The sequence below is a fragment of the Physeter macrocephalus genome, chromosome 2 (genome assembly GCF_002837175.3).
Source record: "Physeter macrocephalus isolate SW-GA chromosome 2, ASM283717v5, whole genome shotgun sequence".
Taxonomy (NCBI): domain Eukaryota; kingdom Metazoa; phylum Chordata; class Mammalia; order Artiodactyla; family Physeteridae; genus Physeter; species Physeter macrocephalus.
In genome coordinates, this window is record NC_041215.1 from 45,917,004 (window position 1) to 45,932,373 (window position 15,370).

At 45.0% G+C, this 15,370-nt stretch overlaps 1 protein-coding gene across 5 annotated transcripts in view; it reads left to right on the forward strand.

Annotated features, from left to right (window-relative positions):
* The first annotated feature begins 13,345 nt into the window (after nucleotides 1-13,345).
* SPOPL (speckle type BTB/POZ protein like) overlaps nucleotides 13,346-15,370 on the forward strand; it is a 61,172-nt gene continuing 59,147 nt past the window's right edge. For 2 of the 5 annotated variants that reach the window (XM_007102458.4, XM_007102459.4), the window contains exon 1: nucleotides 13,349-13,552. The gene's annotated coding sequence lies outside the window, so the exon portion shown is untranslated. Of the gene's footprint in view, nucleotides 13,553-13,976; nucleotides 14,170-15,370 lie in introns of those variants that run through there. The other 3 variants (XM_024122335.3, XM_007102461.4, XM_028477496.2) reach the window with 3 other exon arrangements.

A 15,370-nucleotide genomic window follows, 5' to 3' on the forward strand; every position in this document is an offset into this window, starting at 1 on the left:
CTCCTGCTATATGTAATTTGCTGTTAATCCCATCCAGTGTATTTCTCATCTTGGACATTGTACTTTTCATCTCTAGATATATGATTGGGATCTGCTTTAAAAATCTCTGCTTAACTTTCTAAGTATGTATAGTATAGTTACACTAATTGTTTTAATGTTCTTTTCTGCTAATGATATCAACTGTGTCAATTTGGGTCAACTTTGACTTATTGGTTATTCTCCTCATTATGGTTGCATTTTCCTATCTCTTCGCATGCCTGGTAGTCTTTGGTTGCATGCACACTTTGTGGATTTTATTTTGTTGGGTGCTGGATACTTTTGAATTCTCATATATTTTCCTGTGCTTCACTCAGGAACGATGAAAAGTTACTTGGAAACAGTTTGATCCCTTCAGTTTTTGCTTTTATGGTTTGACAGCTTGGGAGCAGTTCTCAGTCTAAGGCTAATTATTCCCCTCTAATGAAGCAGGGCCTTCTTGAATAATCTACCCAGTACCTTATGAATTATGAGTTTTTCCAGCCTGGCTGGTGAGAACTGGCAATGGCATGGGTTCTCTCTAGTGCTTCCAGATGATTCTTTCCTGGGCTTCATGTAGTTTCCTCATTGGTACATGTTGATCAGGACTCTGCTGAATATTTGACAGGGGTCCCTCTGCAGACTGCCGATGTTCTCTCTGTGCAGCTCTGTCCTCTTTGTCACTCATCCTATCAACTCTGTCTTGATCTCCCTGGACTCTCACCTCTGTCTCTTCAATTCATGGTCCTAACTGGGCTTCACCTCGGTTCCTGTCCCATATGTCATGGCCTGAAAACTCTTAAGTGAATACACCTGGGCAATAGTTGGTCTCATCTCTCATGTTTCCTTTCTTTCAAGAATAACTGTCATTCACTGCCTAATAGCCAGTATCCTGAAAACCACTGTTTCATGTATTCTGTTTTTGTTTTGTTTTCTTTTTGTTTTGTGTTTTGTTTTGGTTGTTACAAGTGGGAAGGTAAATCTAATCCCTGTAATTTAATTCCATCTTGGCCATACAGCTTTTCTTAATCAGAGATAGCAGGGAGGAATCTGAAATGGCCCATCATTAACATCTTTCGTTCCTTGTTTATGATGAGAATGGGAAATTTGGTTCAGATCATTTCTATACATATCTACAGTTTTTCATTTCTCAGATCTCAAAAAACAGATGAGGCAAACACTGATACTTCAAATGGATTCCTTCTCCAGAAACAAGAGACCTCCACTGGGGAATACTGATCTATAGTGTGGGATGCTAGCCAAAGCTTTGTTCTGGCAGAGTCTGCAGATCCAAACATTTCCACAGGGGTCTGAAGTAGTATGTGATAAACTGGGGAAATGGCAGTGAATGTAGAGGTAGGCCTGGTCCAAAGTCATCTAAATTCAATAGTTGGATAGCAAATAAGAGGACCCTAACTTTCTGAACCAACTTAATGGCACTGTCTACATCCTAAACTCCTACCACCTACCTCAATCATAAGATTGTTTTTTTAAAAGTACTTTATGAAAAAATACCTTTAAGAGCAATATATAATACTGATAGCAAACGCAAGTCTGTGTGCCCGAGGCACAGTGAGGCCAAACAATACCAAAACGTAGCAGTATGGAGCAGAGAAAGGTTTATTGCAGGGTCATACAAGGAGACAGGTGGCTCATGCCTTAAAAATCCCAAACTCCCCAAAAGCTTTTAGCAAAGCCCTTTTATAGGAAAGGTGAGGGAGGGATGTAGTTAGTTGTTACAACTTGGTGTCAGATCCTTTGTTCTTGAGGTTAGGTCATAGTTAGGTCACAATGTTCCTGTAAGCCTCCACCAAAACAAATGTTACTCTTTGTTCTGACAAGAAAGGGCAAGGTCCCAAGGCTCAACTTTCGCCCAGGCCCGGCTGAAGAGTTAGATCTCAGCTGGCGGCGCCGTGAGAGCCAGGTCCGCAGACCCTGCTCAGCCGTCATGGCTGAGCAAGCAAGGCGCCCAGGACCCAACCAGCCCTTAGGCTTTTCATTTAAACTGGAGAGAATCGTTTATATAGGATCAAATACATGTCGTAGCAAACACCAATCAGGTGAGCTCACAACAACTGCCCTTCTCTGAGAACAGCCCCAATCACACAGGTGGACCTGAAGTAATGCTGCGCAATGTCCTTGCAACTTAACCCTGACCTCTGGCCACCTCCTAGCGGTAGACAACAGAGCTAAGGGGGACCAATTTTTAAAACTTGGAGAGACTGAAGGCTGGTTGAAACTGTTACCTTAATGGCAGTGTCCATATACTCCAGTTGCTGAGGCCTCCATGGACCGCAACCCACACAGCCTGCCACCGCCATTAGGTCGACGAAGTGGGGACTGGGGAGAGGTTCACTGCTGCCTCAAGGCCTAGGCGCCGCCAGTGGGCCGCCGTGGCGAGGGCTCTGGAGCTCTAAGAAACACAGCTCTCAGCTTGTCCCCAGGCCCCCCGGCTCACCCGCCAGCCCGAGGCCACAGGGCCTGGAGGGCCTCCAGGGAGAAAGCCACGATCTGCCTCTCACCACACTCGCTGCCGAGAGCACCACCGGGAGGCTCACTGTTGCCTGAGCGGGACCACGAACCACCAAGCTCCGGTCTCGCGATAACAGTCAGGCGCTGACAGCCGCGTGCTAACAGCTGCGTGCCCGCTCCACCCCTATTACAGTATTAATCATTTTACTGATATTATTGTTGATGCTGATAAGTCCTTCAAAGAGGGTCCATAGTCCCCCAAAGAAGATTAACCAGGAGAATGCCAAAAAAATCATAGATGAGGAAATGAATTTAATTCTCCTGATGCAGTATCCTTTTTTACCAATTTTGGAAACATTGTGTGTCCAGAAAGCTTAGCAGTATATTCATGTTAAGGATAATACAGCTTTTCTGTCTTCCCAGCAAAAGTAGCCCTATTGCTACAATCTGTTTCTCCTGTTTTACAATCTGCTTTGGTCAATATTTTCTTAAGCTAGTAAGAAAGCTAATTGACACAGTTGAGATGGGAAACTGGTTTTAGAAACCTTTTGACAATATAAGCTAGAAGAGACAGTTTTAGAGACCTGGCATCAATATTTTTAAAATAATAATTTCTGGATTCTTTTTTTTTTTTTTTTTTGGCCACACTGTACAGCTTGTGGGAGGCTCGTGGGATCTTAGTTCCCCAACCGGGGATTGAACCCAGGGCCACGGCAGTGAAAGTACCAGGTCCTAACCGCTGGACCACCAGGGAGCTCCCAATAATTTCTGGATTGTAAATAGCCACAGTTGGGTTTCCAGTGTCCTAGAAATCCAATGACAAAGAGAGTATCTCATTAGGAATCAAGAATATGAACAGTTCTACCGATTATGACCTAGCAGTGATTCTCATAAAATTCTAATTCCTGCTGCTACTCAAGGTAGCCTGTATAAGTATAGATCCAGAATATCTGAGTCATATTATGACTGAAATATACGTTCCTACTAATATTCGAGTTCCCTTGCCTTAAAGGACATCAAAAGATGTCAACATACGATAGTCAGATATAAAGTATTAGTGTGGTTTTTTAATACCTAGTAAAAACAAAAGGTATTAATTGTATGAAGAAACCCACTTAATTAGGCAGTCCAATCACATATTTAGCAGGAAGATGAGTCTCTCCAACATAAATACTTTAGTAAGACACATGACTGCTTTGATAGCGATCACTGACTTTCACTGCAGGGTTTATGCATCTCTAAAACAGGGTATGTTTCATGACCGAACTGCATTTTAATTTTTATTTTATTTATTTATTTTTGGCTGTGTTGGGTCTTCATTGCTGCTCATGGGTTTTTCTCTAGTTGCGGGGAGTGGGCTTCTCATTGCAGTGGCTTCTCTTGTTGCGGAGCATGGGCTCCAGGGGCGCGGGCTTCAGTAGTTGTGGCGCACGGTCTCTAGAGCGCAGGCTCAGTAGTTGTGGTGCACAGGCTTAGTTGCTCCTCGGCATGTGGCATCTTCCCAGGGCTCGGACCCATGTCCCCTGCACTGGCAGGTGGATTCCTAACCACTGCGCCTCCAAGGAAGTCCCTGAGCTGCATTTTTAAAAGTCCTTTTCCAAAATCTTCTTTGAAAGTCAAACTCTTTTTTTTTTTTAACAGCTTAAATTAAAAGGAGGTGACATGTTTCCCAAGTAGGTTTGGTTAGATCAGTGGTTCTCAACCTGGGGTTTTTTTTATTTGTTTGTTTGGTGTTTTTTGTTTGTTTGTTTTGCTCCACCCTTTCTCCTAGGGAAATTTGGCAATGTTTAGAAATGTTTTGATTGTCAAAAATGAGGAGGAAGGTGTTACTGGCATCTAGCAGCTAGAGGCAGGGATTCCACTAAACATTTTACAATGTACAGAGCAGGCTCCTACAACAAAGAATTATCCAGTCCCAAACGTCAATAGAACCATGACTGAGAAATCCCATGTTAGATGAAGGCTGTGTGATGCTATTAAACTTCACTATAAATTCGAATTGAGAAACACCTTTGTGATAACTTTTAAAATTACGTTTGTTTCACGGACTTCCTCCGTGGTCCAGTGGCTAAGACTCTGCGCTTCCAATGCAAGGGGCGTGTGTTTGATCCCAGGCCAGGGAACTAGATCCCACACGCTGCAACTAAGGGTCCACATGATGCAACTAAAGATTCCGCATGGATCAACTAAAGGTCCCACATGCCACAATGAAGATCTCGCACACGGCAACGAATATCCCTCTTGCCTCAAAGACCCAACACAGCCAAATAAATAAATATTAAAAAATAAAATTACACCGGTTTCAAGAAAAGATAGTCTTATTCACTGTTTTAAATAATAACTTCTTACATTTTATCATTTACAAAATGTTTTCATTAATCTCATTTGCTCTTCATAGCTCTGATGAAGAAGTCATCTTTTCCCCTGTTTTACTACCAAGGGCACTGTTGTGCGGAAGAGGCTGAGGGATTCAAGTAAGATCACAAAGACTCAAATTCTGGGTGGATAGGGCTTCCCTGGTGGCGCAGTGGTTGCGCGTCCGCCTGCCGATGCAGGGGAACCGGGTCCGCGCCCCGGTCTGGGAGGATCCCACATGCCGCGGAGCGGCTGGGCCCGTGAGCCATGGCCGCTGAGCCTGCACGTCCGGAGCCTGTGCTCCGCAACGGGAGAGACCACAACAGTGAGAGGCCCGTGTACCGCAAAAAAAAATAAAAATAAAAAAATAAAAATAAATTTCTCTGTGGATAATCTAGTGCCCTTTTTGCTATCCTATAGCCATGACACTCTTGTTAAGAACACTATATAAAAAAGGATTTAAAAAATTTAAAAGCAAATTGTTGTTCATCTATGTGCACAGAAGACAGAAGACAGATGTCATATGCTTTAAGGATGGAGACTGGGAGAAGGACTGGGCCTGGGTTGGGTATTATCAGAGGTGGGAAGCAAGTATGGAAGGTAAGGAGCTAAAAGAACGATGACATTAGCCAAGCCACATGGAGGAGAACAGATAGATCCCTAAGTTTAAAAAGGCGACTTCTTGGGACTTCCCTGGAGGTAAGACTCTGTGCTTCCACTGCAAGGGGCACGGGTTTGATCCCTGGCCAGGGAACAAAGATCTCACAAGGCACACAGCATTGCAGAAAATAAAATAAAATGACTACTTCTCTGTGAAAATCATTCCTTCCCCTATAAATAGGATAAGACCCTTATGAAAACATAAAATGGACAAATGTGCTGAGTCCAACCAGAAAAAAAGAAACCATACTCATTACTTCCAACAAAGGATATGATACATCCATTGTACAGATGACGGAAAAACTGAGAAGAATTCAGGGATTAACAACCACAGGAAGCCATTACACTTTTTTTTTTTTAATGGGTGTTGAATTTTGTCAAAAGCTTTCTCTGCATCTATTTTTTTTAACATCTTTGTTGGAGTATAATTGCTTTACAATGGTGTGTTAGTTTCGGCTTTACAACAAAGTGAATCAGTTATACATATACATATGTTCCCATATCTCTTCCCTCTTGCATCTCCCTCCCTCCCACCCTCCCTATCCCACCCCTCTAGGTGGTCACAAAGCACCGAGCTGATCTCCCTGTGCTATGCAGCTGCTTCCCACTAGCTATCTGTTTTACATTTGGTAGTGTATATATGTCCATGCCACTCTCTCACTTCAGCACAGCTTACCCTTCCCCCTCCCCATATCCTCAAGTCCTGAGGGAGGAGGAGGTATTGCCAGGGCTGATTTGGTGGTAGGCTTGTCCAGCAGGAGTTGGAGCCTGGGAGAAAACACAGTTGCTTCCGGGGAGGGTGCCTAAGGCAGAAAAAGAGGGGGAATACACTGGCTTCTCCATTCCTCCCTCCCTCCAGGATCCCAATAGTGCCTCCTATGGGCCGAAGCCGCAGGAAGCCAGCTGACACAGGACTGGGAAACAGCCTGCAGGAGCTGGCTGAGATGTGGAGCAGAGAAGGGAAAGGGCAAGGGATGGCTGGGATGGCAAACGAGTTCAGAAGCATAGCATGTCCTGCAGGCTTTATGCCAAAATAAGGACACCACGACTAATTAGCGCAAGGCATCAGGTGAATATTCCAGGAGCTAAATCATGTTTTCCTTCAAGTCCAGGAAAACATATCTTGAATCTATCCTGGCCCAAACAAATAAACAAGTAAAATAAAAATCAAACTCAGAAAAGGAATGTGACAAATGAAGCACAACATTCTGTATAAATATCCAGACTTTTTATGGTTAAGTGATTACAACTGAGAAAAATAAAAACCAGAACAAAAGAAAGAAAACAGCTCTAACAGGTGTTCAGAAAGGAAGCTGGGCTTTTGTCACACCTGTTTTGCACACAGTAGGCTCCACATTCAAAATAGAAGCAAATTCTTGCTGAGCTCTTGACATGAAAATAAAAACATTCATCACTTTTCCTCTCAAAATTGTAGACTACAGCAGAACACAGTTTTTTAAAGGCTAGCCTAATTTTCTTTCTGGGGGAAAAATATTAAGAAAAGACGACTAAAGAGGCAATAATATATTGCTGCAGGCTCTCTCTCTTAACTGGTTTACTCTGTGCATAATTCATAATATGCATAATTCAATTTTAAGAAGTATATTGAAATTATAGAATCACTAGTATAAAATCCAGAAATCCTGGAAAGTAAAAGCCCAACTACTAATGGCTATTTCAGCTTATTAACAGTTAATACTTAGAAGAGACGTAATCTGGGGTAATTGCTGGGGACATTTTGGTTTCTTTTTCTTTTTCTTTTCTTTTTTAAACATTTATTTATTTATTTGCTTATTTGGTTGCACGGGGTCTTAGTCGCGGCAGGCGGGCTCCTTAGTTGTGGCACATGGGCTCCTTAGTTGGGGCATGCATGTGGGATCTAGTTCCCTGACCAGAGATCGAACCCGTGCTCCCTGCATTGGGAGCAGAGTCCTATCCACTGTGCCACTAGGGAAGTCCCTTGGTTTCTTATATATAAGCTCAATCTGCAAGAATGAGTAACCAGGAAAACTTCCAGAAAAGTGTAGCAGTGATGCCATATGTAATGGAGGCGTACATAGTGCCTCCTTCAGGGAAGGAGGCACTCAAAACAGAGAGAAATGTGAGCAGGTACTTAAGTGGAAAAATGTAAAGTGTGGTTTCTGATAGCTATTCTGCTTCAGACACAAGTGGGCTTTGCTGGTCAGTCCTAGCAGACAGGGTAAGACTGAAGCATCCAAAATGCAGTACGGGTGGGCGGGAACTGTCTCATACAGCAGGGGGTGGCCGGTGGAGCGCCAGAGAGCTGGATCGAGCTGTAGACTTACAAAGGTCCAGTCTGAGAGCACCGTCATATCTACAGGGTCAAGCGAACAAACACCATGTTTGAAAGCTGCAGCCTCAGAGGGCGAAGGGGCTTCAAGACAATACCCAGAGCCCTCAGTGGTGGAAGGAGCGCTGTGAAAGGGAATCTAGGGGCTGGTGATGCTGTGAAATCCAGACTGGCCAGCCGGCATTGGGAATAAGGGGAGTGTCACATGCGAGCAGCATGGGTAAAACGTGAGTGACCAAAGGCAGGGATCAAACAGAGAAGCCCAGTGATTAAAAACTGGAGAAGAGAAAGATTTCAGTGATGATGAGGTCGGGGGGAGAAGCCTTGAGATGGAGTCAAGTGTGGAAGGGCTTACCTCCCTCCCTCCCAGAGCCATTTTTTTAATCCTTTTAAGGCTCAGGTTCTCACTACAGGCAAGTGCCCAGGGCCCATAAGCTTTTCCAGGTTTTATCAAATGGTTTGAGAGCTGGAAAAGAAATGGGTTTTGGCTCTAAAATACAAAGAAAACTGCAAAATGAAATTATGAAATATTTCCAAAGGAAAATTAGATCTCTTTCATTTTGCATAACAAAACATTGTATTTTTCATGTGAGACATGGCTACATTTTTTTCTATGTTTGACAAGATGTGGGATGAGGCCTCTAAGAGGCCTATATAATCCAGGGTTTATATAGCCCTTGAGTTGGCCCTTCTCCAGCCTGGCATAGTTCAGGCAGAGAAGGTCAAGGGTGCTAAAACTTCGGGAAGGTTGGACAGGCAGGGAGGGGAAGGCAAAAAAACCAAATCACCTAGGCTAGAAATGCGGGGTGGGGAAGCGGGGAGGAAGGCTTGGGGGGAGGGTGTTTGGCACCATTGCAGAGGTTGGGCTTGACCGGCTGCTGGGAGGTGAAGGCGCAGTGTCCCCGGAGACAGCATGGTCTGGTTTCTAATTTTGGAAATGGCCATACCAGGATTTCCAATTTGGCAGCCAGGCTGGCAGCGAAGGGCTCTGAATAGCAGAGAGAACCATCTGGAGGCAGGTGGCCATTCAGTGTTGTGTAGGGGTATGGATGCAGATTTGGCAACAGCTAGGCAGCAGGGCTTAGTTTCTAAAGCAGGGAGGTGGCAGAAGGGGAGGGAAGAGAGTGGGAGAACTCAGTCCTTCTGAGGCTGCAGAGCAGGGGAAAAGCAGCAAGTCAAGGAACACTTGAGGCACGGAGGTTCCAAGGCTCCCGGGTTCACCTAGCGTCTGATTGGCCGCAGGACAGTCCTAGGAGCACCGCTGCAGCTCACCCAATGGGCCCTATAGGGCTTCTAGATTGCTGGTCTGGGAGCAGGGCCCAATTCTACATGCTTCCCCTTGGAGGAGGAGTGCCTAGTCTGAGGGAAACAGAAGCCCTTCCGAGATTCCGCTGGAGGCAGGACCCCTAAATATGTCCAGAGAAAACGCCATGCAGCTGTCATTTCTTGAGTCAGCGTCAGAAGGAAGTGGAGTGAAGTGACCCCAATTTTCGGGGAGAAGAAGGCCAGAGACGCAGGGACCCACGCAGTGGGCGTTGCAGGGACAGATGTTTAAATAAACTCCTCTAGCCAGAAATTGCCCTGATAGGCATTAGGGTGTGTCTCTCTGGGAGGGGTCTGAAGACCCTGACCCGGAGACATTGTGATGACTGAGCAGAGATAAAAGAGGAGGAGACAGAGCTACTGTACCTCTAGAGCCATTTGGGGCTGCTGCAGAGGCTGGTGACCCTGGCTGGAGAGCACAGTGGAGAGCTCCAGCCTTCCCCTGGGACTGTCTCCAGGGTCCAGAATCAACCGCAACTTCTTGGGTTACCTGAGAAGCAGAGAAAGGGCAAGGCCAGTGCACCAGCAGAGGAGAGAGAACTTAGCTGGCCAAGCTGAAGAAGGGAGAGGTCATCAGGGACTACTAGAGCATGGCAGCAGCGACTGCCTGGATCCTGGCACAGTAAAAATATTTCCAGCAACCGTAAGTGACCTTGGATGAGAGTTCTCAGGGCACATCTGGAGCGATGCTGTAGGGGCTTTGGGTAATCTTGTAGAAGAGAACATTTTTGATGTTTTTCTTCTATTACACTGTGAATAGAGGACTTGCAAGTTGGGTGACCAAGATTTTTCCAAGACGATACATTGTGTAGGTAGAGGTATCACTATTTCTCATTAACTGGGCATTATTGATCCAGAATCTAGGATTGCTGATGGTTTAAGGGCCTCAAAGTGTTTCAGACTTGGTTAAATTTAATATTTAATTAAACGTCTAGAAAATGTAACAGTATGCCAACTAGTGAACTGCTGCAACTCAACCTTTACTCTTCACGTGGTGATAGAAAAACAACAAAAGTCCTCCCTCCTATAGCAGACCTGACAGATTATGCAAAGGACCAAAGCATTAAATATATGAATGTGTCTGAAACAAGGGAGCAACTTGAAATATTTGACATAATGTGGCTGATGACATGAAAATAAGGGTTAAGACTTAAAAGACTTAAAAGACATAAGATCCTGTTCTCAGAGTTCTGGGCAGGTCCTGTTCTCAGTTTTCTGAGAATGGTTTTTGAGTGATAAGTACATCAAGTTTACTGGCCCTTTTTTTTTGCTATAGGCATCACTACACAAGAGTTGTAGGTATAATGCTAGTGTTCTGAAGTTTTTAGATCCTTAAAAAGTGAATATTATATAATGCAAAAGTACTACAAAAGTAGGAATTCATATGCAAGATGAAAAGCCAGAGATAGAAGAAATGGAGACAAGGGAACAGAAAATGAAATTACATGTAATTTACACGTAATTTACAGGTTATTCAACAAGGGTTTTAGTGTTTTCTTCCAAATAAAAGGCCTAATATTTATAACAATGAAAAATTAACAAATGAGTTGTTCTTTTCTTTCCACCTAAATTCCAAAAACTAAATGTTAAGTGTCTGATCACAAGTGTTAGCTTGTGGGAAGTAAGACGTGAGTTTGGTTCCCTTGAAGAAAATTTAAGATAGGAAGAGATAATAGTTAGAAAAATATGGGGAAGCCAGCTCACTATGAGAGAAGAGCTTGGTGGACCACATTAACAAGGGTAGGGGTATGAGCAAAATGTTCAGGGAAGCTCAGAGAGCACACCACTTAGGATTCATGAAGAATACAGTGTTTGCTAACAAGCACATTATTACCTTTTTTTGCTCTCTAAACAGAAGATAATAATGGATTTGTTCATTGTTTGCCACCATATGTTTTAGGTTTTGACAGTTAGAATTGGAAAAATGGTAATACAAAACAGGGTAGTGGCATGCAAGGCCACAAGTCCGTTGTGCCATGAAATGGAAGGAACTGTGATGTTTAATTTAGAAAAGAGGAATAAGATGCTGCAGTCACTAAAATATCAAAGTGGAGTGCTTGGATAGCTCCTCAGACAGAGCCTCATAGGGTTGAGTCAAGAAGATTCAAAATCTGGTCCTCATCTGCATGCATTAAGGTCAGAGAATAAATGGCTCTTCTGATCTTTACTAGCTGCTGACCTATTATCTACAATAAGTAGAGCTTCCAAGTCAGCCATGTCCATTGAGGAATCTGAATGGTTTCCTACAGAAAACTGACAATGAGCAGCAAAATGAGTATCATAAAGTTTCTTGGCATCTAAGGAGTTGGATGGTCATAATGGCTAATGCCTTAGCAATGCAAATATGAGTGGAAGCACACTATGCTCTACATCAGTGATAAAACTGTTACTATTTCTCTATTTATAAGAGTCACTTATGGCTGCAATAAACTAAAACCTATTTTTTCTTTTTTTTTTTTTTTTTTTGGCCACATGGCACGCGGGATGTTAGTTCCCCGACCAGGGATCAAACCCGCGCCCCCTGCAGTGTCCTAATCACTGGACTGCCAGGGAATTCCCAACTAAAACCTATTTTAATAATCTAGTTTTCCAACAGGTATCCAGCAAGTAGGAAATCAAATCAAGAAAGGAAGTTCTTTAGGGGATTGATAATATAGCACCAAGCTTTAATCCAGGTTTATTGACCATAGAGCCATCTTTTACTTTGCCAAACGATCACATTTTTGTTAGCATTATTTACAAGCCATATTTACTCTTACTATTTACTATTATTTTATCAGTGGATAAAGTCACCAAATACTTCAAGGAAAAGAATGATATATCCTAATACTGCAAAGAGATCAAGCCTAGGGGAAAGACTCTGATAATACCTTGACGAGCGGTCTGACATCCTTGTGGTGGAAGTTTATTGAACCACTCTCCAACTAGAACTCAGTCAAGTATCAAGAGTCACCAAGTACCACTCATTTCTTAACTCCCAATTGGAAATCTACTTGAAGGATTTATTGCAGTTTGATTCCTTGAGCCTATTACATTCATTAGTGCCTAATAATGGTTGATTAGCAAAAGAAAGGGCATTAGTGCTAAGGGGTTGACATAGATAAAAGGCCTGGGCAAAAATTACATGTAATTTTCACCCTTTCTGTCACATATCATAAAGTTAACACAGACCCACAATGAGTACAGCAACTAATACTAACTGGTTTTTGTTCATGTTTGGAGAACGAGAAATTCTGCAAATAATTTCCTCTCCCCACAGGCCCCAACACATCAATGCTCACTTCCACTTCTGTTTTCTTAATTCTTGGCCTAAGGCAACTTTGATTATGCGGATCCTATCTCCTTCTTGAAAATCTGGCTGGAGTTGCTTGTATTCCACGCACGTTTTTCTGTGTTAAAACACGTGAATAAGATTGCCAATGTAGTATCCTGGTCACCTTTCTCTGAACTCCGTGAGGCAGTCCCCTCATCTTTTAAGACATCTGCTTAGATATAGCCCTATTTACCACCAACGTCCAGTCTCGGGAGCCTGCTCCTCTGTGCTTCACCAGCATCCTCAGCCGCCCCTCGGCAGACCCCTCCCCTCCTAAGCCTGACATTTCAGGTTCATCTCCAACCGAAAACTGCTCCACCGTGGCACTTCATTTTGTCTACCACACTGCTGTCTTTATCTTTATCCTCTTTGGAGACTGTATACTGCTGTTTTGTTTGGGCAGTTCATATGGCTCTTGGCTCGCAACAGGAGCTCGGTACAAGTTGTACCTTGGCTTTCTAGCCTGGTCCAGCCCTAAAGAAACCGTGCACAGAAACGGCAGTCGCCTCTCACCCGACGTAATCAATCAGACCAGTTAGGAGGAACTATTCAGTGGGCTTTTTAGTTAAGGAAAGTTTGACGCTGGGCCGAGGAGGCGGAGTGGGCAGAGGGGGGGGCGTCCCCACCAGGCAAGGTTCGGCCCGGGATGCGGAGCCCACCGGGCTGGGAGCCCAGGGCCCGGCGCAGACGGCGGCGGCTACACTCAACCCCCGGCGGCTGATCCGGCCCAGCCCGGAAGTGCCCAGCGCCGGAGGGAGGGAGGGAGGAAAGGCCTTGCGAGCAGACGCCGCCGCGCGCACGCGCCCTCGCGGGCTGGGGGCTGGAGTCGCAACTCCGAAGCCGCAGCCCAGACGGGCCCGGGGCGGGAGGGGGGGGAACCCTGCGCGGGGGCGGGAGCGGCGGAGACGGCCGCCCCTGGCGGCGGGTTTGTTTATCCCGGGGAAGAAGTTTAGGAGCGGGAGATAGGGAAGGAGGGCGGGCCGGGGAGGAGGGATGCGGTTCGGCGGAGGCGGCCGCCACAGGGACTCGCCGCCATCACCTCAGCCGCCTCAGCCGGAGAGGAGCCGCCGCCGGGGCTGCCCGCCGCCGCCCCGCACGTCCGGGTAGGTGCCCCTCCCTCTCCGGGGTCCCGGCTGCAGCCTTGGCCGCTGGCTGCCCCCTCTTTCCCGGGACTCACCTGCACTAAAACCCAGCGACCTCCTCCTCCCCCATTTCGGCGCCCCCATCGCTCTCGGCCCGGGACCCCGGCTCCTGAGGCGTGCCTTCCGCCCCAGCCCTTCAGCCCCACCTCCGCCCCCCTGACCTCCCTAACCTCGCGCGTCTCTACTTCCCCTGGGAATTACCCCTCCCCCATTGATCTCCCAGCTTCCGTCTACCAGGATCCCCCCGACTTTCCTCCACAAGCCTTGCGCCTTTTTTCTTTTCCATTCTACCCCCTTTGTACCTTTAGACCTCCTCGCTCGCACCTTGATACCTTGTCCCTTCTTCCCACCTTGAGTACTGCCCAAAGCGAGAAACTGCACGCCACCCCCGCGTTCACGTCCATCCCTCCTTATCTCAAACCCAAACGTATACGCCTGAAACTGTGCCCATTAGCCCATTTTAGGTTGAATTCTCAGCTCTCCAGCCAGGCCACTCGGTGCCTCCACCCCAGTGGTCATGCCCTCAACCTGCCTACCTCCCGGCACACATTGCCCTCTCATCCGTTCTCTCTCCTCAGGTACATCAAGCTCACTCTGCAGTTCAGGGTACAAGTCCTGACTTACCCCTTTCTGCTCCCTTCTGCTGTCTTTTCCCCTTACAGTTCTTCTTGAATAGATGCATTTGTGTACTGAATCACAGAAAGGGGAGGAGATGGGTGGGATTTTCTCTCTCAAAGCAGTAGATCCAGTAGAAATAGGATTCACCTTCCGCTTAGCCCAACTTTTGGCATCTTTCTCTGTGAATAGTGCCATTCAGCCATACTTTTGAGGCTTCTGATGATTTGTCTGTATTTGAATACTCCTGGGCCTAGATTGTTTTATTATAGTGCTCATCTTCCCAGTTTTTCCATATAGCTGAACCTCCTGTTTCTTAGACTGGAAACTTAAGAATAAAAGGTTCATACCTTGGAAAATTACATCTCTCCTGCCATAATGGGAAAGGTGGAATATTTCAAATTATCATTCTATTATTCTTGAGAGAAATGGTCCTAGTGGTTAAGAGCTCAGACTCTGTAGCTGAACTGCCAGGATCTAAATCCCTGCCTTTCTGTCGACCAGGTCTGGCTTTGGGCAAGTTATTTAATCTCTCTGTGCCTCAGTATTCTTACAGCTGTAGAATGGGGTTAGTGATGTACTTCATAAGATGGTGGTGATAATTGCATAACTTAATGCAGGTAAAATACAACAGTGCCTGGTAAGAGTTCACTAAATGTTCTTTATCATCATCTCTTAGCTTGACTTGGTTTGGCTATTGGTAGGATAATTTTGAGAGAGGAAGGGGGGAATGGAAAACTGTCTTTTTGCTCTTTTTTATTTAACACCTTTTTTGAGGTAGCTATGATTCACATTTTGTTACTGTATAAATTAGTTCCTTCTGGTGTGAAAAGTACAGTTTTAGCTCCCTATTTTCAGGTAAGTTACCAGGCTACACGCAGTCCCATTTTTAGGTACCTGTTTGGAAATTTTAAATTTTTATCTTTGTTTTGAGAATAACTGAAGTTGAATTATGTAGCAGATTTATAATAGGGAAAAATGAGGATTTTACTGATGAGAATTTTAGTACTACAATTAAATACTCAAACCTGGTTGGATACTTCACACCTACCTGTTCTTTATGTTGAATTGCTACTCAGGATAGAGCTTTGGCTTCATTCCGAAGACTGGTGGCTTTTCTCTTACTAACATGTTATGTTTTATTAACATGACCATGCCTTGATG